Below are 23,935 nucleotides of genomic sequence, written 5' to 3' on the forward strand. Positions count from 1 at the left end.
GTTTGACAATTGTACAATCGTTATCTCGACTTTTCTATTATTTATCTATTTTATTGAAAATTATTTATCGTTCTTATAACCGAACGTTCTTAACTACGAACGCGCGTTAGAATATAAAATTATTGCTTTCTATAGGAACGAGTTTTCTGATCTTTCACCCACCATGTATAACGAATTCCTATTGAAAACGTAAGTAAATCGTTCGACCGATATCAACGGTTTCCAACGTAGAACGTTCCCTCCTCTCTTTCTCTCTCTTTCCCTTTTTCTTTTTCTTTCAGTTTGAAAGGATCGAGATCAAGGCGAGTGCAGAGAAGCACCTTCGTGGGTTCTACCAAGAAAGAGCAGATTGATCGTGAGCACGGGTACCATGAGAAACTGAGAGAGACAGAGATAGAAGGAGATTCGCGTCGTTCACACACACAGACACACACACACACAGACACACGTAAATATAAGTCATACATATACATCCAAACACGTACGTTTACAGCTACACGCAGACACGTATATACGCACATGTGTTAATCCAAGTAATGTGTATGGGTATACATACAAACCCGTACAGTTACATCTATACATACATATATACGTACACATAAATATATGGTCCTAGTCGTTGGTTTCGCAAGAGACCCCTTCGTCGTTCTCTTCTTCCTTCTTCTCATTCTCCTGATCGTCATCATCGTCCTCGAGGTTGCACTCGTGATTCGGTTCTATACACCACGCGCGAAATCCCATGTGCGTGCCCTACGGCAATTCACCGTTGAGGATGGAAGAAAGAAAGAAAGAAAGAAAGGGTAGAAGAGAAAGAGAGAGAGAGAGAGAGATGGAAAGAGAGATTCGCGATTCGCTGGGATTTAATGTGGAAGGAAGCGGGCATACTTGTTCACCGTGCTACACCGGCATACCTCCGGCGTGGATATCGTGCAGGTGGGATAACGCCTCTCCTACTTACCTCCCAACACATACGCGTAATCACATATACGTATAGTATATCGAAACACCTACGCTTTCGGTAACGCGAACTCATATGTAGGTATATACGGGGTGATTGCAATTGATCCGTATCTTTGACTCGATAGAAATATGATTTTTCTTTTTTATTCGAGATGAAATATAAAAATATGAATAAGAGAGAAAGAGAGAGAGAGAGAGTTTAAGGGAGAAAATTTATTCGATGGTCCTTTCAAAGTACGTAAAAGTGGACGTAAATGATAACTTCGTTTTCTTTTTTTTAATATTTTACGCAGTAAACAATTCAAATCAAAGATCGGCCAAGAGAGGAAGAAAAGGGGGAAGGGTTGGGCATAGAAAGAAAGAAAGAAACATAAGCTATCGTACATAATCAGGCTGTATATAAATGTATATAAATGAGTCGTTAGAAAAGGGAGAAGGGATACGGTTCACACTGCCGTGTAATGGGAAGCCGTGAACTACATCAGTAACTACCACTCTCTTTCCACTACTCTCGTTCGTATTTATTGCCGAGCACGGTCATGAGGGATGGCTCGCGCATAAAATTAGCGATATCCGTAATTGTTATTACCTATATGCCGGACGGCGAAACGATAGTGTTGTTGTACCTACGTAAGTCGCCTTTCGTGCGAATCATTCTTCGTTTCTTCCTCACGTGACCGTAGTTTCCTTTCGAAGCGGAAGTTACCAGAGATTACGTATGATCGTACATACCTTTTCTTTCGTTTTTTTCTTTTTTTTCTTCTTCTTCTTCTTCTTCTTTTTTCCTTTAGAGAAAAATAATCATTCCCAACTTGGTTCCTATTAATAATAATAATATTTCAGTAAATTAATATCTTTCGTAAGTTTTGTATCTTTCGAAATGAAGAAATTTGTTGAGACGACGAGTATACGCGATCGTTGTTCATTTTATTTTGAATTCTCATATATTCCTATATAGAGAAAAATAAAGTTATTATCGATTTCGTTATTTAGCATCCAAATGTCTAATGATATTTTTTAATGAGACGTAAAAAAAAGAAAGAAAAAAAGAAAAAGGTAGCAAAAGTTTTGAATCTTGGTCACGGAAGAGGTTCAAGATTTTGTTCTTCGCGTACGAGTATATGTGTTTTTGTATCGTTAGTCTCCGTTCGTTGAAACGACGAGAATCGGGGATGTCTCGAGCATGAAATTAGTGATACTCGTAATTGTTATTGTTTATGGGCCAGATGAACGCGATAAACGGGAATTAGCTTTGCCGACAAACGGCTGGCAAACGGCGTTTCATGGAACTTTCTGTTCTCCCTTTGCTCCTTACCAAGGAACGTTCTGAATGCCTTGTTTGTGAATGGCTTCCACGCTCGGCTCGCTTTTTGGCATCGATGAGCACGCGCAGGATTTCCATCTCCTGGAAAATGAGAACGATTAAAATGGAGATTCGCTTGGTGTTCTTGCAGGTAAGTAAGGATTTAGGTAAGTGCTCGCTAGCACGCTAACGCAATTTTGTTGAAAACAAATAAATTACATCGCGTTGGGACTCTGACAACTTTAGTTTTATTTTCTTTTTTAATTTCTCCCCGTGTCCCCCTTAGTTTTTTCGTTTTTCTTCGTCGCGAAGACGCGTCGTCGTTGTCTCCTCCTCCTCCTCCTCCTCCTCCCACGCATCCATACTCCGTGTGAAAACTTTTGAAAATATTTATTTGATAGTTGGCATATAGAAAATAAAGATGTTAACTTCTTCTCGACGGTCTCTCACTCTTACGGCATTATTTAAATTACTACATAACCGCTTGAGTTGCCACGAACACGATACGATTCACTGCGGGAATAATTATCTTGCATAAATAAGCAAATCATGAATTTCATCGGCTTAATGTATGTACACTTCCTTCTTCTTCTTCGAGTCGAAAATCACCGGCGACTCGATTATCCGCTTAGTTTCCTCATTCGCGTTTAATGAAATAAATAAATAAAGAAAAAGAAACGAAAAATATATTTAGAGAGGACCATTGAAATATCGATTATGGCGTAACAGTGTTTCGTATTTAAGGAAAAAACGGAAGATATTATTTTGTCGGGAAGTATCTTGTAAAGTTGAACGCGTTCGTTATTATCTTCAACCATAGATCAAGATAGATAATATAAGTTAATAAAATGAAAATTTCCTCCCATCTCCTTTCTCCCGCGTTCTTTCGTAAAATTACATAGGAATCAAAATGTACGTTCGGATCAGATGAAAAATCGTGTTTAGTCTCAGTTTGCGTGGACGTTAAGCTGAGTAATTAAATACAATAAAAAAAAAAGGGGGATGACGGGGGTATTACGTTTCTAACGTAATCTCGATCGAATCTAAATCAACGGGTTTCTTTTATTATAAGGTTTAATATCTCTCCAGTTGAAAAAATATCAAAGGAAAAAGAAAATTTATGAAATACAGAATATAGTTGTCTCTCGACTATATCGCAATGCTCGATGTGAAAACAAAACAAAACAAAGAAAAACAAAAATCCAAAGAAAAAGAAAAATTATAACTAACGTTAATTACGTGCTCAGGCATCGTTACACGTATCGTAAATTAGTTTGTAGGACAAAGGGATGAAGCGGCAGAGAAAGAGAGAGAAGTGAGGAGGAAAAAGGGTGGAGGAAAAAGGGAGGTGGAGTAGAAGATGGAGAAAAAGATGAGCGATGAATGAGCGGTCGGCTGTCATGCGTTTAATTACCAATCAGAGACGCTAGGTTCGCGTGGTTGATTCTAACTTGGAAGTTTCTTCGGGGCGGAACTTCCTACGCGATGTTAAAATAAGTTAGTGTATATACACACACACACACACATATATATATATAAATATATAAAATACTTACACATAAATACATTTATGGGTATACGTTAGTGGGTATATAATAGATGCATCTCTAACACATAAAGGATAGATACATGGAGCTTAGGTTCGAATCGCGTAAACGAGAGGGTTCTATACTTATACACGGAAATGATGTAGAGGTTGGTAGATTGGTTGTGTTGTAGATAGGCTCGTACGTTCGTACGTTCGTTCGTTCGAGGGCGAGCCCGTAGAAGACGGGTAACGTTTTTATTATACATTGTATGCCGACTCTAACACACACGTAAGGCTCGCGCATAATCAGCATCAGATAGGAGATCTCGATTCGTCGATGACAGGAACACGGGATCCCTCGGTAATCGTCTTCGAGCTACTTCCCGCGCATGTGTGCTCGCGGCAAATGAAATTATCTTCCTCCTCAATGCTACCTTCTTTGATCTTCTTCTCTCTTCTCTCTCTTCTCCTTCTTCGTTTTCTTATTTTCTTCTTCTTCTTCTTCTTCTTCTTCCTCCTCTGCTTCTTCCACCTGTCTCTCGAGTCGTAGAACTCGTAACTCGTTAACAGCGAGTTTCGTTGCTCTCGGTTCTCTTTCTCTCTCTTCTTCTTCTTCTTCGATCTTTTTCGAGATTTCTCTTCTATCTTCTTTCATTTTTCTTTTTTTCTTTTTTTTTAACAAATGTTAAAGTAAAGTAATGTTTCTTATTATTACGGCGACAGTTAGGTAAGAAAGTAAAGAGGGGGATGGGATAGGAGGGTGGGGGGGGGGGGAAAGATATTACGTTGTGCAATTTTTGTCGTCGGATTACGTTCGAAAGGAAATAGGAAACGGTTGAACGCACGGTAAGTCTTGCAAGACGTTTCCTTCCGCACGACGACGACGACGACGACAAAGATGAGGACGCGTGTATCTGGTGTCTTCCGTAAAGTTTAAGCTCGTATATCGTATCTCCTTCTCAGTCGGCCACTCTCTTGTCAGGTCAGTGAACACTCACACGAATGCTATCGCGATGATGCTCGGAAACAACAGTGCCGGCTCGGTTTCAGCGCGTCGGACAACGGAATCAAGGAGCCGGTACAGATCCTACCTGGCTGACTTTGTCTGGATAGCTAGCGGTTCACTTCAAATCTAGATCGTAGATTTAACTGCAAATATTAATTAGCCGCTCCTTAATTCAGCTCAGCTAAGCTCAGCTCGTGAATCCTAACGGATTATGTAACACTTCCTTCCGTTTTATTTTCTTTTTCTTTTTTCCATGAATTTTTCATTTATCTTCATCGAAATCTTTAGACAGGGGGTTTCATAAACCACCTTTCGAATTCGATCATTACCTATATTTCGTATTTTTAATATAATATAAATAATTTCAACGAATATAACGCGCGAACGTTAATTATTAAAACGTTAACGTTTGCATAAGCTTTCTTTTTTTTTGTTTTTGTTTTATAGGCGTGCCGGTCGTAATATTAAGTAATAATAATATATAATATAATAAGTAACCAACATATAATAAGTGGTCATTAATAATTTAATTCAATTTTACAGCAGCTGCGTGTATTTCAAAACCATCCTCCCTCTCGCAACCCCCACCCCATACTCCATTCTCTACCAGTTTATTCCTCGTCTCTTTTTATGTTTATTACACAACGCGCGCGCGCGCGCGCGCATTTTAAAAACGATATTACATAGTTTAATAATATTTTAACAGATATCTTAATATCGTATTTATTTGAAAAAAGAAAGAAAAAAAAAACACTTTCTTCGTATCCCATACGGCAAATGGAAAATTCCAAATTGAAAGAAACCATGCATGCATCCTCCCATCGCACGTGGCATACTTGTTAACACTTTTACCTATGCTAGAACGAGTCGTTTAAAATTTATAATAATAATAACAATAATAACAATAATAATAATAATAATAAAATATAAAAGAGAGAAAAAACAAAAACTAAGTTGAAACGTTCGGTGTGGTGATTTTTCGTTTGCCCGGAGGCAACGACGAGAGACCGATATACTTTGCCCATAGATTTTACGCTACGATCGCAATGAGGCGGTTGTAGACCATAAATCCAAGCCGGCACGGTTGCAACGGAAACGCTACGGAGATATATCCCGCGGATATAAATTTCTCCTCGTTTTTCCAATGCCATTCTCTCTCTCTCTCTCTCTCTCTCTCTCTATTTCTCTCTATTTCTCTCTTTCCCTCGTGCTTTTTAAGGCTAGAAACCGATTCCTGAGTTTTCTTTTTTTAAACCTAACAATGGCGTTCTTTTTCTTTTTTTTATTCTTTTTTTTTCTCCTCCTGTTTCAATTGTTTTCTAAAGATATTTCCAAGTTTTTTTTTTCTTTTCGGTACTTTATTACAATATAAATATAAATCCTAGCGAAAAGGGATGACAAATATAACGAAAATAATAATTACTTTTTGCTTATGGGGGAGAGGAAGGTATAGGAAGGTGGTTAAAAGTGTCATAGTAAAATAAAAGTTTTTTTTTTTAAATATTAACGCAAAATTTTCGTCACTTCTTTTGGGAATAAGTATTCAAATTGATTTGTCGACAATAATTTCGTACAAAGGATGGGGTGGAGTGCGGTGGTGTGGGGGTGGTAGCGTACCTATGTCACGCGGGTAATGAAAAATCTTTCTTTATCTTATTTTTTCTTTTTAGTATCCGTTGCGTTGGCAGATTGTCAGCGTTGAGAAAACGAAATACGGCATAATAATATAATACTCGTGAGTGCGCAGGGCTTCTCAAATATCAAACCACACCATTTTCCACTATCTCGTGTAATAAGATGAAATTTTTGTTTGTTTGATTGTTTTATTTGCCATTCGAAGGACGATTCTATAAAAATTCTATAAAAATGGAAAAATTCCGTACGAGTAAGTAATTCTTATCGATCCGCAGAAAAAAAAATAAATTGTTGGCTCGTTAACAAGATACGAAGCAAATTTTCCAATTCAAGAGTCGATAAAAACTTAATGAAATAATTACGCGACGAGGGGGGGGAGGGGGGAGGGTAGGGGGAGAGTCGATTAAATTAAACTCGATTAAAAAAAAAATATACGTGATAAAAGAAAGATAAAAATGAAAACGTTTAATTTCGATCTTCTTCTTCTTCTTCTTCTTCTTACTACTTATTTCAGTTTTTTATTTTTCCATGTCGTTATTTGTTGTTTTTTTTAATCAACCCTATCGTATATAAGTAAGTAATCGAGATTAAGTTCGTACACCCGAATGAATGAAATTCTTTCCTTTATCTTAATTCATCTTGCCGACAGAGAATAGACAAAGATGAGAAATAGAAAAATAAAAGGTTCGATGGTGAAAAGGGGGCAAGAGTGAAGCGGGGGGGACAGAGTGCGTACGAAGGTAAGCCGACACGAACTATCGTTGAACGTTAAAGAGACCGGTGAAAATCACGGGGAGATAACGGAGGATGGTTAACGAGTCAGTCGTTCGTATATAACTTTCAAAAAAAGAAAGTAAAACACAAAGCAAGAGAGAGAGAGAGAGTCAAAGAAATAAATAAAAGTGAGATAGAGAGAGAGAGAAAGATTGTTTTTGCGTTTGAGTATCACTGGACACTATTGGGACCGCATTCCCCGTTTCAAGACCGAAGCACTGCATTTGAAAACTGCATTTGGAGCGGCATGTCTACATGCAAGGAGGGTGGGAAAGGGGGGGGGAAGATGATAACCTATATGAAGTGCTGTCGCATTGCCGAGGCAGCCAGTTATGCCAAATAAAATACTTGATTTGCTATATTGCCACCGATTCCAAGGTAGTATTTGCGCAGGGAGATGAGCGACATTCCACGAGCTCGCGTTTATGAACCCTTTCAACGTCGATCACTGATCAGATTTTCTTTCTCTTTCTCTCTCTCTCTTAGACACGCTCTTTCTCTAACTTTGATGGTCTTGCTTTTACTTAGGGATCGTCTCGATCTCCATGAAAAGAGGAAACAAATTGAAAAGGGAATCCTTGTTACTATTTAAGGGCCCGAGTATCGTGAAAATGTCCTCGTCAAGGTTTATACAAAAAGGATACGAAGGATTTAATTTCTTTTTTTTCTTTTTTCTTCTTTATTTTTGTTTTTTTTTTTAAGAGGGTAAAGGGAATGATCTCGTATTCGTCGATGGGATAATTCGATGATAAACATTGTAGTTTAATGTTTGTTTTGATTAGGAAAAAATCGAAATGTTAGAAATAGAAATGTTTTTTAAGGTTTTAGAATGAGTAGGTATAATGTTGTATATTTATACTTTTCTCTTGTTCGTGGAAAATGAACGATTTATGGAATTCTTAGGGAAAAGAAAGGCTACGATTATAGCAATCATCTTGTTGTCGAGTAGCACCAGTATTTAACCACTTCGTAACCGGAAATCGTTAAGAGAGTGAAAGGGCGCGAAAAGGGATTTCGTAATTTGTGCAATTGGATGGAATTGGAACGAGTGCCATCTGTTATTTCTTTAAACGTTTTTCTTCTTCTACTCAAGAATGATAATGACGAGTTAAAAACGAGGAAAATGTTGAAGAAATTCATTTGAAGGAATTATCTCTGGCAGAAATTATTATAAGAAAGAGAAAAATATGCGAAATGTGAAATTAGACGAGTGGAAAAATTAAATGATAAGATTAATAAAAAGAAAAAAAAGAAAAAAATAATAAACCGTATTAAATATATTACGTACAGTCAAAAAATGATTAATTATTAAATGAATCCAAAAATTTCCATAGATCAAAAGAAAATATTTTGTTATTTTAACAGCAACTATTAAAAATGAAAAAAAGAAATAAAACACATCGGTTTTTAATCATACAATTATTTAAACATTAGTGCTAAATATTATACATTTCAGTATAAAATTATTAAAAACTAGGGAACAAAAAAAAAGTAACAATCTCTTATAACGAAAACCTGAACATATTTAAATGTCCAAACATTAAAAGGTAACCAAATACATAAAAATAAACATAAATAAAAACAGAAAAAATAATAATTTGTAATTTATGAAATAGTCAGATTTATTTAGATATTAACAAATAATAAGGGTATAAGACTTAAACTAAATATTTGAAATCTCACGAGATCAGTGGAAAAACATTGAGAAAAGTATAAAGATAAAGAAATAGAATAGAAAAGAAAAGAAAGAGAGAGAGAAAGACAGAGAGAGAGGAATCGGCAGCAGGTAAGTAGGTGGACGGGGTAGGTGATGGAAGGAAGAAGGGCAGGTGGAGGGGCAGGTGGAGTGGCATGAAGCTCCCAGGACCCCGACGGTGGACCTCTACAGGGGGTCCACTCACGTCGACATGTTTATCACGCTCGTTCTTCGGACTCTCGCTCGTGCCATGCGTTATGCGAGCTTTGTATTAACGCTTCTCCGAGAGAACGAAAGAGAGGGATATATAAAAAGAAAGAGAGAGAGAGAGAGAGAGAGAGAGAGAGAGAGAAAGTGGCGCTCTCTCGAGTTCCTCGAGTCTCACGTTACTCCGGCGACACAATGCCGCCGTGTTCGTGTTCCTCCTTCTCATCCTCATCCTCATCCTCTTCTTTTTCTTCTTCTTCTTCTTCTTCTTCTTCTTCATTTTGTTTCTTCCCTTTTTTTTCTTGTACCTCGATCGAAGAAAGCTTCTGATACACGAAATGCCACTCGTGCCGGTTCGGAGTAGTATTTAGAGATGACCGAAAGATGAAAGTGAATTGTTCACGAAGATAACCATCTTATAAATGAAAATATGAATAAGTAATTCGATGATGCTGATGAATGATAAATGATGAATGATGACTCTTGAAATGAGATACCAGATATTATAATACATATTTATGGGAGAGAGAGAAGAAGAGAGAGAGAGAGAGAGAGATTGATTATAGAATAAAAAGAAATAATGGATACTTTTAAATATTCATTTTTAGTACGAGATATATTAATTAATATTTGTATATTTTCTCGATAATGGACGTTTTGTTAAAATTCGATAGAAAAATGTTGAAGATGAAACATAACGGTAGTGTATCATTCGTAGATAAATATTACGGTAAATGTTATATATTCATTAGACTATACGTGTCAGAGATTCCATGGGAATATCTTTTTACATCTTAACGTTTAGAGATAAGGAATATACGGCATCTAACGAGGTAGCTCGAGTAGCACGAGGGGAAACATCCTTTCAGAGAGGGAGAGAGAGAGAAAGAGAGAGACACCAAGATGATCAAAAGATCTTTGAAGAAGATGAACTTCGTGAAAACGATATATCGTTCTCAAAGCTATTTACGTTTAGAAATGTTTTATTATTCTTGTTTCTTCTTTTTTTAATTCGGGAAAATGTGCGTGGGGTTTCTCTTTCGAGGTAACAAACTCGAATAAATAACAAAAAAGAAAAAAAAAAGAAAGAAAATAGAATTAAAAGGGATAGGAGGAATGAAAACCCTCGACCTAGAAAAGCAGCCTCGTGTGATGTACCTTACATCTAATTGCGTTCATCCCCCTATATATATATTTTTTCTTCTCCAATCGGATCGAGCGCAAGATGGTAATTTTACTCGGAGTCCGGAGTGTCATAATTCATGAATTATTAACGGGGCTCGCGGCAAACTATCGCGAGAACGGACACGTTATTATTCTGTATCCTCTCTCCTTGAGAAAAGGGATAACGAGCGGTCCAGACGAGTTTGCACTTTGCGTCGAAGCACAGATCATTTTGTTTGCTCCCGCCGCGTGTCGATATTCTCTAAATTATCGATGATACTCCTCCTCCCTCCTTCCTCCAATTGTTTGCTTTAAAGAAAATCATTTCTTTATTTTATTATTCGAAATATAAATCTCAAACAAATGTGGACAAGTGTGATCTGCCTACATTTTTTATTATATTTTATTTTTTTATTGGTTAATATATTTGTAATAGAAATGATTGAATATTAAAAAAAGGTACGAAAGATAAAAATAGCATTTTTTATTTTGCTTTTAAATAAAATTATTAACAAAAGTAGTTTTTTTATGCTATGAGATTAAAAATTTTCGATTCAATTAATTTATATAAATTATATTATTCGTCAATGTTATTGGAATAAAATTAAATGAAAAAGAAAAAAACTGCATAATGTTTGTTTATTAGTAAATTCTTTGAAGGTGTATGCAGAGCGCGTAGTACACGGTTAGGTACATTTTAAAAGCGCAAGAGAGATCGTTTCATTATTCATTTTCGGGGTTATCATGGTTGGGCATCTATAATCAAGAGAATTCTCTCTCTTCCTTCCTCTCCTTCTCTCTTTTACTCTTTCTTGTTGTCCTTATCCCTCTACTTATCTATACGCATCTCCCTCACAGTCTTTCTTTCTTCCTTTTATCGTAGACTAGCACGCACACGTAAACCAGCTTAGGGAGCACAAACGCGCGCGTATTTATGGGTCGACTCTCGCGAGAGAAACTTCTTACATTGGACGAAAAGGGCTGGCTGCTGTTTCGAAGAAATCTTCCGAATCCGAGAAAAACTAGACTAACTTGACGCACGAACTCTGTTTCTTTTCTAACCTTTTTCTTTTTTATTACACTTAGCGTACAACGAAATCCAACGAAAAGTTTAACCAGTATTTTCAGTGTTCGAAATATCGATTGGGTAAAAACAATATTTACAATAATATGATATTTTTATTATAACTAATTGATTTAAATCGATAATATTTGTTTTTTTTTACGAGTAATCAGATTAATTTAGGTATTAATGTAAGCTCAATACATGCATATAATTTATCGCACAAATATTATAATTACTATTATCCTCTATATATTTGTATATTATATTTATTTTTTTGTATTTATATTTTAAATATAAAGTAATTAAAATAATGAGAGAAAATAAATCATATTTTTAAGTGATATTCGTCTCTAAAATTCGATCGTTTCAAATTTGTTACCCGCATATGATATCGGACGACGTCCGAGTAATAAAATACAAAATATGCATAGAGATAAAAAAAATTAAAATATTTCTTCCATATCGTAAATAACATCGTATTATATACCAGTAATCAATTACCAGTCAATTTAATGTCAACCAAGGACTCATTTGCAAATCTTTATAACGTTATCTTAATTATCTTCTTTCTATAACGATTTGAAGTTTGTTAACGAGATCAAGAGCAAAAGTCGTGTAAAAACAAATATCACATATTTTCAACTGGTTCTCTAAACGCATATCACGATCTGAGAAGAGATAGATGCTTCCGGGAAGTAAAAGTTGCGTCTAGAATTCCCTCAAAGCACGACTATCTGTACCGTCCAGATGTTTGGCTGAACGAACCTTCGCTCAATGGTTCGGAACGCGCCAGACGACTGAGATAACATTTAAACGGCGATTTGTCTTCGTGATAACGTACTCGCGCACATGTCAAGATTCACGAATTTGTGTTCGAAACAACAAAAAGTACGATAAATGTCTCTAACATAAGTACAATGACATCGATGCAATTTTATACAAGAAATTAATCTAAACGAATAGAAACAAATTCATGCAATTTATCGATATTATTCATTCGACAAAAATCGAAGACACCGTTAATATGAAAATAAAGTAGCGTTTAAGTTTAATAATGAAAAAACAATTTTTGCAAATTTATTTAAAAAAAAAAAACAAAAAAGGGAGATGAAAAATATTGGAAAAGAAAAAAAAAGTAGACATTTGTAGTGTTCCAAATAAATTATTCGTTGCAATATAATTTATTATAAAAATCAAATAGGTGTGGTAACACTATGAATATGAAATAAAATCAATTTTAGGGATAAAATAACTTTCCGGAAAAAATCGAAATAATCCAAAAAAAAAAAAACAAGGAAAAAGGGAAAAAGGAAAGAAGGAAAAGAAATACCGTGCTAACTGTCAAAGGGGGATAAAAGAAAAAGAAAAAGAAAAAGAAAAAGAAAAAGAAAAATGTTCGAGTATTCAAGTACAAAAGCCGGAAAATCAAAAGGGCAATTCGATGTTTATTCTGTCCTTGTCTCCGTTAGTGGTACGAGTGGCCTGCGACCTAAAAAAACATTTACGATTCGGCGCCTGCCGGCGCTTGACAGATCATCACTTCTCTTCTGTCAGTTGAAAACTAATAATTTTTTTTTCGATGGGGGTAAAAGTCTGACATTGAGAAGGAAGGTGCAAAAAAAAGGAAAAGAAAGGTGAAAGGTAAAAGTGAAGACTAATCGCCGATTTGTAAAACTTTATTTTTCTAAGATCCTTCAATAGAAATCGCGATTGAAAACTTTCTTTCTTTCTTTCTTTCTTTCTTTCTTTCTTTTTTTCTTTTTTTCATCTTTTCTCCAATGTCATGGAACTATATTTTTATTTTTACCTATATTTTTAATACCTAATCGATAATAATAACAAGTATTCGAGAAATACAATGTTTGAGTATTCGAAACGATCGAAAATTTGTGACAAATGTTCGTAAATAAAAAAAAAATAAAAAAAATGTAAAATAAATGTAGGAACGTTGAACCATGAAATATTCGGAGATTATATACGTTTCCGTCGTCGAATGATATAAATGAAAATGCTTTCCCCATTACAATATACATACATACGTCAACTTTGTTCGAAATTGTCCAACGTTACAGTATTTATTATAGGTACTTCCACTTTCCCAACATTCGTGTTTGAAATCGTAACAATTTTAACGACTGATTCGAAATGTCAAATAAATCATCGAATATTCCTTCGAATATTATTTACACAATATTCGAGATTTATCTTTTTTTTTCCTTTTTTAAAATATAATATTATAATCTTAATATAAATAAAAATGAAGCTTAATCTTGTAATTGAAAATAAAAATTATTCGACAAAAATCATGAGAAATACAACTAAGTTCTTTTTTTTTATATTTATATAGATTATTTATCACGATAATCGCGCATGATTTTCCTCTTTTTAAACGTTTTTTTTTTCAAGGTTTTATTCCAACATCATTTGGAATCGCTTAGAAACGAAAAGACACGAGCCAGGGAGATAGGTGAGTTATTTATTGCACGTAAATGAAGATATATCGTAGGGAAATCTTTTTTAACGATCGTTTCCCTCACCCTTCTATTTCCCCACCCATCCCTCCTTCAATTCTATTCCCTTTTAGAAGCCGTTAAACATTAAACTCGTACAACCAACCGAACGAGAGCCCAATGTCTTCTTTGCAACAGTTTGACGATGTCATCGAGTTGCACGTGGTAGAAGGTAACTGCATAGATTTAAATCCTATCGAAATTATTACTCGAGACATTTGAGTTTCGTCGAGTAATATGAACTGGATATCAGCCAACTACTAACAAATTTTGATCTATGACAGATCCTCCTCTCTTGTTGATCATTCCAATTACCGAGCCAATAACTTGCTGAATTTATTTTAATAAATTTAGGATAATTATTGGCAAATGTTCATTTAGTTTCTTATTATTTTATTCTTTTGCTTTATTAATATTATTATTATTATCAATTAAAGTATTTATTAAATTTAAAAACATTTCCTAAGTTTCAATAATTTATTATTACTATTATCATTATTATTATATGTCTTAGGTTTCATATTGTTCGATGACGATATATATTATTTTTTTTTCTATTTTTTCTTGTATGATTATCATCATCGTTGTCACTTCGCAGTAAAGTCAAATATATTAACTGAATATTTCTGTGTTGAGTCGATATTATTTATTAAGCTAATATTAATAATTTCTAAGATAGGTATCGGTAAGGTAGAAAAATTCGTTTTTGGGAAAAAAATCAGTGTCGAAAAGAAGAGGAGGATTTAAGGGAAAAGAAGAAAGAGAGAGAGAGTGAGTTGAGGTTACAGCTGTGCGGTGTGTTCGTGTGTAATTTATAGCATCGGTAGGGATTCTTAAAGGTGGAGAGAGGGTGGTTGGAAGAAGAAGAAGAAGAGGAGGAACATTAAGATACGGACACTGAATTGTGGAAAGAGTGACGGGAAAAAGCGCTGTGGTAGAATAGAAGAAGACACAAGGGACAACAATTTTGTATAGAACTTATCTGACTTATCAAATAATGGTCGGTAGTGATGCGACTCTTTTATTCTACCCAAATCTCTACCTACCCCCCTCCACCACTCTCAACCCTTTCTTAAATTATTTACGAGCACTAAGAAAGGGTAATCTAAGGTTTTCCGAATCAAACCTCGACGTCTAACTTTTATTTTTATTGCATAGAAAATTGTTAAAGATATACCTATGGAATAATAAAAGTTAATAATTTATATTATATTATATCCATTGTAGGATTTTTAAGAAAAGTAGAATTATCAAAGTTGATAGAGTAAATAGGAATAAATCAAATTTGTTTAGGATTAAAGTTTTGGAGGGGGGGGGTATACTTATCTTATTTTGAAAAATGTAATAGAAATTATTTAATATAATAAATATAATAATTAAGATAGATATATTAATTATTGTATATCTCTTTCTCTCTCTCTCTCTCTTTCTTTCCAATTTATACAATAAGATATTTCGTAATTTAATAATGCTATAAATATTATAGGAGTATAACGATTCTTATCGGAAATACTATTTGGTTAAGTTAATACAGTACTCCGTCGAGTGCAGACGCATTTTCTATTCGGAAGACTCCCAGAATCAACAAGGATGCATTTCTTTGACGACGTGGAACTCGCGTAACAACAACAACGGATAAACCCTCTTCACTTTCGAGGGGCTGTAGTCCAAGTTGGCGTCTGATTGATATACGGACTGTTAAGTGTTTGCAATAACCGACATTTATATCCACCTCTAATACATCCAGCCATAAATAACCGGCCACTTCGAAGATTGCACGCGGCACGAAGCGCGAAGAATGGCAGCGAACGTAAAACGAAAGGAAACCAAACCGTAAGAACAAAACAAATTTTATTTTTTTTATATTTCGTTTCGTTCATTTCATATCGATCGATAAATTATGAAAAAAGAAAACAATTTCAAATAAACGCTTATTTTTCATTTGACATTAAAGGTGACATGCAACATTAAATTTCCCTAGATCGAACAGAAAGAACACGTATTATATAATTTCGAATATTCTCGTCAAATGGGAGCTTAAAAAAATATCTTATCAAAAATAATTATATCTTAATAACAATTTCAAGTAACAGATAATTACAGTGCTAATGAATTAGGTGTTCATTATAGTATTTCTCAATCATTGATTACCGTCTAATAGGAATACATTGACGGATCATTAAATAGTCACATTTCGTGCTGGAGAGGATTGAAACAAGGAATCACTATTACGTATATCGTAATAGTGGTAGTAAGTAATGGAAGAAAACTGACGCAAGCGTGAATTTTCAGTTAGTAAGAGGAATCCCGTTTCTCTTCTCGTAGGAGGGCGTGGATGGCAAGCAAGCAAGTAAGCAAGCAAGCAAGCAAGCAAGCAAGCTAGCAAGCAAGCTGGTCGTTGATCGTTAATGAAACGCTTCGTTGGATCTCGACGGACGTAGAAAAGGATCGTTGCTATGTGATCTCTGTAGTAGGTACGCGTCGTGGCCGACCCCGACACGCGTAAATCCGATGCGTTGTTGCTGAAGCGTGAGTAATTCGATGGGGTGCCACCGTGTCGTAGTTGTTGCTGATGTTGGTGTATATGCTCTTGGAGACCCCTCTCGAACGTGCACGTGCCTATTCGGAAAGAGAGGACTTTCGAAAAACTCTTTCGTGCGATCTCTCTTTTTCTTTCACTCCGACGTGACCATTTACCTTCTCGAGAGGATAACGAAACGTAAAAGAAATAAAAAAAAAAACTCTTTCCTCGCGAAATGAAATATTTTGTTGGTTTCAACTTTTTACTACGCATTTTTCTTTGGAGATAGAAAAATACTTAGGAAAATCCTGACTTTGAGGATCAACGGGATCGTCGGTTGGTATTAAAACAAATCTGAAAAAAAGAAGAGGAGGAGAAAAGACAGTATATGGCAGGGTTGATACTCGTTATAAAAAAACGTTAACTCTGTTGAATAAAAAGTAGATGAAAGGGCAGCCGAACGTTGGTATCCTCTTTGACAATTTGTTCGATTGCTCGAAATTGCGACTGTGTACATGAAAGTGGACCGACTGCAACGAGATATATACCTATATATATATATAAACATCGGACAGTTGGTAAAGCGTAAAAGATTAAAAGCAAAGTTTTCGAGATAGGTATGAGGCAAGGTGATTAGTTCGTTTGGCAAAGAGGACCCAGGCAACTAAACGAAAATCGAACGAAAATGGTCATCGGACAGGACGGCTACCGTTGGACAGAGTTTTTTCTTTTTTTCCTTGAAATATTTACTTTTCACGGTACAACATCGAGGATAATTCTCTTTGTATTCGTCAATGGGGTGTAAACTACTATGAAGTAGAAAGGAAACGATGATTTTCTTTAGTAGTCTGTGGATACAACTCTCTTACCGATTCTCGGTCATTAGCTGGTATACATCAGCAAACTAACGTCCATAGGCTATGCTTAATTTGTGTGAAATCACTCATTTACCCTTGACGTGCCCAGCGTGTCGTCACGCCCTTTTGTATCACTTTTCATCTCCTTCCTCTCTCTCTCTCTCTCTCTCGGTTCTCTTTTTCAGTCTCTGTGGTGTGCCCTTTGGAAGCTCCTCGATCTCTAGGAGGTCCTTCAGGGGTTTTAACTAAACTCACACCTGCGATCACCGTAAAATCCAGGTGTCGTTTCACGAAAATATAACTCACCGTACCCATCTAACATTTATTTAAATCTCATTCGTGCGAAAAGTTTTCTTCATCGGTTTTATTCCAAAAGAGCATTCCTTTTACTTCGGTCAAATCCATCTAAAATTGTACTCCTTATTATAAATTGTCTTTTTTTTTCCTTCCTTCTCTCTCTCTCTCTCTCTCACTCTATTTTTCTTTATCTCGAGTTTTCTTTAAGTGAAAAAAGTTAAAGCTGTTCGAATATAAAGGATAGTCAAATGGATCCGTTAAAAGTAACCGAAGTAGTTTCAATGATCGTAGCTCATCCAGATTACATTCTTAAAAGTATTTCATTGAATCTTTTTCATTGAATTTTTACAGAGAGTTTTCGGTAGCTGGTATTATTTGAATAGCATAATGATCGTGTTTGAATAATTTCTCTTTTTTTTTTTTTTACTTTTTATTACAAAATACACACACGCACACATTTGCGGACAAAGTTTACAAAGATGCGTGAACGAGAAAGAAATGCAAAGACCGCGAATGGGCGTACGCATAGAAACCGCCATTAGTAACGGCTTAAGATTATCGTGGAATTTTGAGCTAACTAATTTGACGTTTTATCAATCACGAGCTGCCACTCTGTCGTTTTCATAGCGGACCGGCTTTTTCAGAGTTGATGGATGAACTCTGGAAATCCGTAACACGAGACCCCAAATGGGGAGAGAGACGTTAACAGGAACGTTCGCAAACCCCTCCTGCCTACCATGTCCATGCTGATCGTATTGTTTATGAGATTTTTATGGAGCTGAAATATCGGCAAAATACCAACTGACCGTACCAATATAAAGCCGGATAATAAAACGTCCATCGATAATTATGAAGATGTCATTGCCTGTTAAACGTTACGGATATCTCATATTTTTTTTCTTTTTTTTTTTTTTGATAAAACATCATGGTAAACGATCTTTGTAAAAGAAAAAAATTAGTTGCCTTTATCAACTTGTCAAGGATTGGGAAATTTGTATGGAATATCGTTTCGTGAATCATTTGTAATAATATATCCATTATGATAATAATAATCATGAAACTTGCCTAAATTACTCACGTTAATAGTCTACGTTAGAAAAAAAACGATGCGAATGAAAAAGAAAAAAAATGAGAAGAACATTTTAGCGAGAATACGTTTTGCTCGGATTATCCCTTAGTTTCCCACAATAAAAGGCACACGTGAACGCGATGGGGTGTTGAGACGTTTTTTTTATGAAGTATCCCTTACACGTCAGATCAACTCTCGTCAAGTTTCCGTATTGTCTCGAGAGTTGTAAGCTTTACTTTATTACTATAATACAAATTCAAGCATCGAGAAAAAAAGATTAATCGAAAGTACGTTAATATTATAATAATATAACAGAAAAGAGTAAAAGACATGGAAGTCTTACGGAAAAATCTGACGTGTCTCGAAGTCTCGCTTAATTAATAGCCTCATAGAAATGGATCGAGCCCTTTTTTTCGCGTTCAAGGAACGTTCTCATTCTCTTATTCCTTCTCTTTCTTTCTTTCTTCTTTTGCGTTCACGGAGGACCGGGTGGCAAAAGGGCACGTGCATGCCACGTGTCGGTAAGAGGATATCCGTCGGTGCTACCCTAAAGAGACCTAGCTGGCTCTGCCATCATTTTTGGCATCGTCCTTACGTTAAGAGAAAAACAAAGAAAGAAAGAAATCAAAAAAGAGAAAAAGAAAGAGTATTTCAGGTGCCGTGAAGTGTTCCCTATCGTAATCATCAAAAATAAGAAGAAAAAAATGAGAATAAATACTTCTGATATTTGAAATTTTCGATCTAATCGAAGATTATTACGTAAAACATGAATATCATCATATCGTTGATAATAAATTACAACGAAGATTATTATTTTAATTGATTTTTTATCTTGTCAAGAAATTCAAATATTAAAATAGGTATAACAGGGAATTAGGACAAGTTATAAATTTTTTTTGAACTATTTTTATTATTATTTTATTAATCTGTGTGTTATTAATTAATTCGCTTTTCGTGTTTGTATCTGCGTTAGTTTACCGAGTCAGGAATCGTACCATCGAACTTGTTCTTCAATAATAGTCGTCAAAAGAAAACGTTGAAGAAAATAATAGAAGAGTAGAAAATAAAAAAAAAGAATTAGAGGCTATTATCTTTCTCATCGAGCTGACATAATCATCAAGAGCGTCATCATCATCCTCATCCTCATCGTCATCGTCATCGTCATCGTCATCGTCATCGCTTGGTAGAATAAAACGAGAACGGGTTTGTCCGTAAAAGCGTTTGAAGTATCTCAGTTCGAAGGACCCGAATAGGATGAGAATGGGTAGGATAAATGGAGGTTGAGGAAGAGGAAGGAAGAGGAGAAGAAGAAGAAGAAGAAGAAGAAGAAGAAGGAGGAAAAAGAACGCCAAACGCGAGAAGCACTTTTTAAAAGAAGACGCTTCTCTCTTTCTCGACCTTCCGACGGCTGTATTACTTTCTGACAGCTCAGAAAAATTTAAGACATCGTTCCTGTACCTTCTACCGTTCTCCCCCCTTCCCCCTGCTCCTATGTCCCTTTTCTTCTTCTTCTCTTTCCCTCGGTTCCACCTCATCTCCTCCCTCTTTCCTTATTCTCGGCTCAGCGTGAGACCTTCCCTCTCTTCTCGAACAAGGTAAAATCCTTTTTTTCTCTTTCTATATTTTAGTTTCCTTTTTCTTCTTCTTTCTTTCTTTCTTCTCTTTCTTTCTTTCCTTCCTTCCTTCTTTCCATTTTGTTCCGTTCGCATGAACTTTCCGATCGGACACACTACCACGAAGAAATTTCCATTTTTCTTTCGGGGCCAGCACACTGGGACAACACAGCAACAACAACCCTTTGTCGGTTTCGTGCGAACCGCAACCTGGACCCTACTTTGTTAATTTATTGCGAGTAATATGTTGAGGTTTAAAACTTGCATAGGAATTATATCCATTATAAGAGGGGAGACAAGGTAAAATAGCAGTGGCTTTAAGATACGATAATAATGTTGTTTCTCGTTGTTCATTCTCGACAGATTCTTTTTATCAATCGACAAAATCAATTGTATAGTTAAATAAATGATACGTTTGTATAAAAAAGTATTATTTTCTATGATAGAAAAACATTCGTTATTAGAGTTGAAATATCGTAGTCATTAGTAGATAGGAAGGAACTGCTCTGTTAGTCCAAAAGCTTATGGTAATACGTTCAAAGCACGGTTTAACGCTCGGAAAATGCGCAAAAGTACTCCGATTTAGAACGGACCATCTATAGATCGAGAAGAGACGATTTAACAACAAGGATTCGAACTGACCATTGAATAGATCAAGCGTAGAGAAAGAAAGAGAGAGATAGAAGAGAGGAGGAGGAGGGGGGGCTTGACCAAAGGTTAACGACGAGCTCTTCTCGTAAACCTAATTTCAAACGATGCGAGCTTAAGCGTCGGCACGAGTTGGCGCACGCTCGTTTTCACGAATCCAACGAAATTCCTGTAATCCCGTGACCGTCTATTCAACAGCACGCGTTTCCGATCGTTTCGTTTAAAAGGACCGGTGTGCTGTCGAGTTGAAGAAGAAAAATAGAATGGTCAAGAGACGGAGGGAGGGAGACAGGGAGGTAAGTAGGGAGGGTGAGAGTGAGCGAGAAAAGGGAGAAGAATCGTGAAAGTTTACGAGTTCCTCGTCATTGTTGAATGAGAGGTATAGTCCGAGAAGCCGGGTATGTAACTGCTCCACCCGCAGACATTGTTGCGTTTTTGCGACTCGGTACGCGTGCTCCTGACCACTACCAACCACTAACAATACCAACAATGTTCGTAGGGTGTACCGTTTAGTTTCCTTACCGACATTGTCACCTTTGCTTTACTGAAAAACGATTCTCTGCATTTGGACAAACTACTGCTTTCAATTCCGCATCTAACTGTCCTCCTCCTTTTCATTTCTATTTTATTCCCTTTTTCTCCTACTCTTTTCTCTCTTTATTTCTTTGCTTCCTTTTTCTACGCGACTCAATCTGCTTTCTCTAAACGCATATACCTATACATATCTGTGTATCTACTCGCTGAAAGGTTTTTATTCCAAAAGGAAACCTTTTAACATTCGTTTAGTTATTTTATTTCTTTCGGAAGATTTTCAAATAACATTTTTATGGATTAAAAATAACCCGTGTACTTTTCATTCGGATAAAGTTTTGCATTGTAGATTAAAGTTTTCATTTGTAGAGGGGTGATATTCTAAACGGGTAAGTGTATTTTTCCGACATAAAAAAGTCATTCGAAGGTTTAAACGTCACGCGTGCGTACGTACGCTCAACTTCTCACTCGGATTGCGTTTTTCATGCAATTTAAGTCCCGATAAAAATGCCTTCCTTCCTTTTTACCTTTTCGCGCATCGTCAATTATTTTCACACAAATTCGTGCTACTTTCTCTCTCGGTTATACCACCCACTTACTACCTTCACCCCAATCTCGTCGTTGAACCTTTTGCACCAACGAAACCGCAGAAATTCTCGAACAGATTTTCAGTCCTCGAGGGCCCATTAAACTCCTATGTATCCCTTTACGTAAATATATACACGTGTGTGTGTGTGTATTAAAGAATCATTCGTGTTATTTCAATTACTAAACCCTTTGATATTTGGTAAACTTTCAAATTGAAACAGTAAAAACGAATGTAATTGTTCCTTTTCATGTTTTTGCTTTAGCGCGTCAAGATAAAAAGAAGATGTTACTATAATTTTATTATACTTAAAGGTTAGTATAATAATAGAAAATAATCATTCTCGAATTCCAGAATAATGGTTTTTTTTTTCATTTCAGGTTTGAAAGATAATCTCATTCATCGAAGCGACTCTTCAAACGATACAAACAAAATTTACTACAATAGGGAATATAAAATAAACATTTTTTTTATTTTTCTTTAGATGAATCATTGATCTTTTTAGAAAGCACATGGGAATTTTAACATAATATCGGAATATTGAAAGAATAACCGGAACTTATGGGAATTATAAGAGAGAATTTTTCGTAAAGAAAGGGAAGAAGAAGTAAAATAGTATTGTACGTCTAAGAACTTAGATGTCAATCCTTCGAAACTTTCTAAAGAAAAATTTGTCCCGTGGTTCGAGAAAATCGGTCGTTTGAATTTCCAAAGTCAGTCAATCAATGGGTTAAATATAGTGTATTAACGCTTTTGTATTTTTTATTCGTGTTGTTTCTATGGTTTCAAACGAGATTATAAGTATAGAATTGAAAATTTGATACCATTTGTCATCTTGTCAATAAATAAAAAAAAAAAAACCAAAATGTCAATTGGTTTGGCTGAAAAAAAAAAAGTATAAAAGATTTGAAGTTCTTTATTATTTATTATTCTTTACAATAATATTATTCATATCTATGTATTGAATAAGAAAATAAGATTGTATCATGAAATTTGTATCGATATAGATAGAAAAAAGAAAAAAAAGTATAAACCGAACGGTTTTCAGTTGGCGAGTCTGAGAAAATGGATTCGTCAATGGAAAGAACGTAAACGGAAGGGAAGAATGGATCGTTCTGCGGGAACATTTGGAAGGAGAAAGGTACTACCAGGTAGAAATAAAGAAACGAAAGAAAAAGAGAGATGCTGTTAAGTTGACGCGTGAATACTAAACACACAGTGACGGCACAATGAGGAGCAGCGCCCCATGGGGTGAATTGAACCCCGCCCGTTGAGAACCCCCCATGAGTGGGACTCGACGAAAAGTATGAAAGCCTCCTCGTCGTCGTCGTCGTCGTCGATCTTTTCGAAGCTCGAAACGTTTCGAGACCAACCGCGACGAGCAAGCTACCAACAAGCTCACAGATCAAAACGAACGAATAATCGACTACTCGTCACCGAGATTTTCCATCCCTTCGACACCAATTTCTAAAACGTTTCTCGCACCCCGTGGCTCGACGAACTATAATTTCTGGATCGATTTCGCGTTAGAAAGTTAACGAGGATCAAATCCTACAGGATCATCGCCTTACCGTTTCTTTTTTTTTTTTTTTTATTTCGTTTTGTTTCGTTACACGGATATCGGTTCTCACGATTTTTTTCCTCTTCCTCTTTTTTTGTTTGGCTGCCTTATCTTTCGACGACGAATTTAAGAAGGATGTAAAATATATATAATTATTGTAAGGTATATATATTTCGATAGTATTGGAAAGTAAACGATGACGACGAATATTAGAGAGATAGATTCGTTTTAAAGAACTTTTTTAATTTTACAAATATTCTTTCGTGCAAATTTGAATGAATACAAATAAATGATACAAATTATCGAGGATTTTAAATTATAAAACTGACGGGGGATTTTTCACGGAAAATTGGGAAAGGGAAAGTACTGAAATAAATAATTGAATGTTGTTAACAATATTTCG

At 35.6% G+C, this 23,935-nt stretch overlaps 1 long non-coding RNA gene across 1 annotated transcript in view; it reads right to left on the reverse strand.

Moving 5' to 3' along the window:
* Positions 1-670: 670 nt before the first annotated feature.
* The window catches only part of LOC122520164, an 89,514-nt gene continuing 66,249 nt past the window's right edge, over positions 671-23,935 (reverse strand). Inside the window, exons 2-3 of the long non-coding RNA XR_006304462.1 lie at positions 2,276-2,365; positions 671-750 (exon numbers count right to left, since the gene is read on the reverse strand). This is a non-coding gene — a long non-coding RNA (uncharacterized LOC122520164). The remainder of the gene's footprint in view (positions 751-2,275; positions 2,366-23,935) is intronic.

Source organism: Polistes fuscatus, unplaced genomic scaffold (genome assembly GCF_010416935.1).
Source record: "Polistes fuscatus isolate 324 unplaced genomic scaffold, CU_Pfus_HIC Scaffold3, whole genome shotgun sequence".
NCBI classification, from domain to species: Eukaryota; Metazoa; Arthropoda; class Insecta; order Hymenoptera; family Vespidae; genus Polistes; species Polistes fuscatus.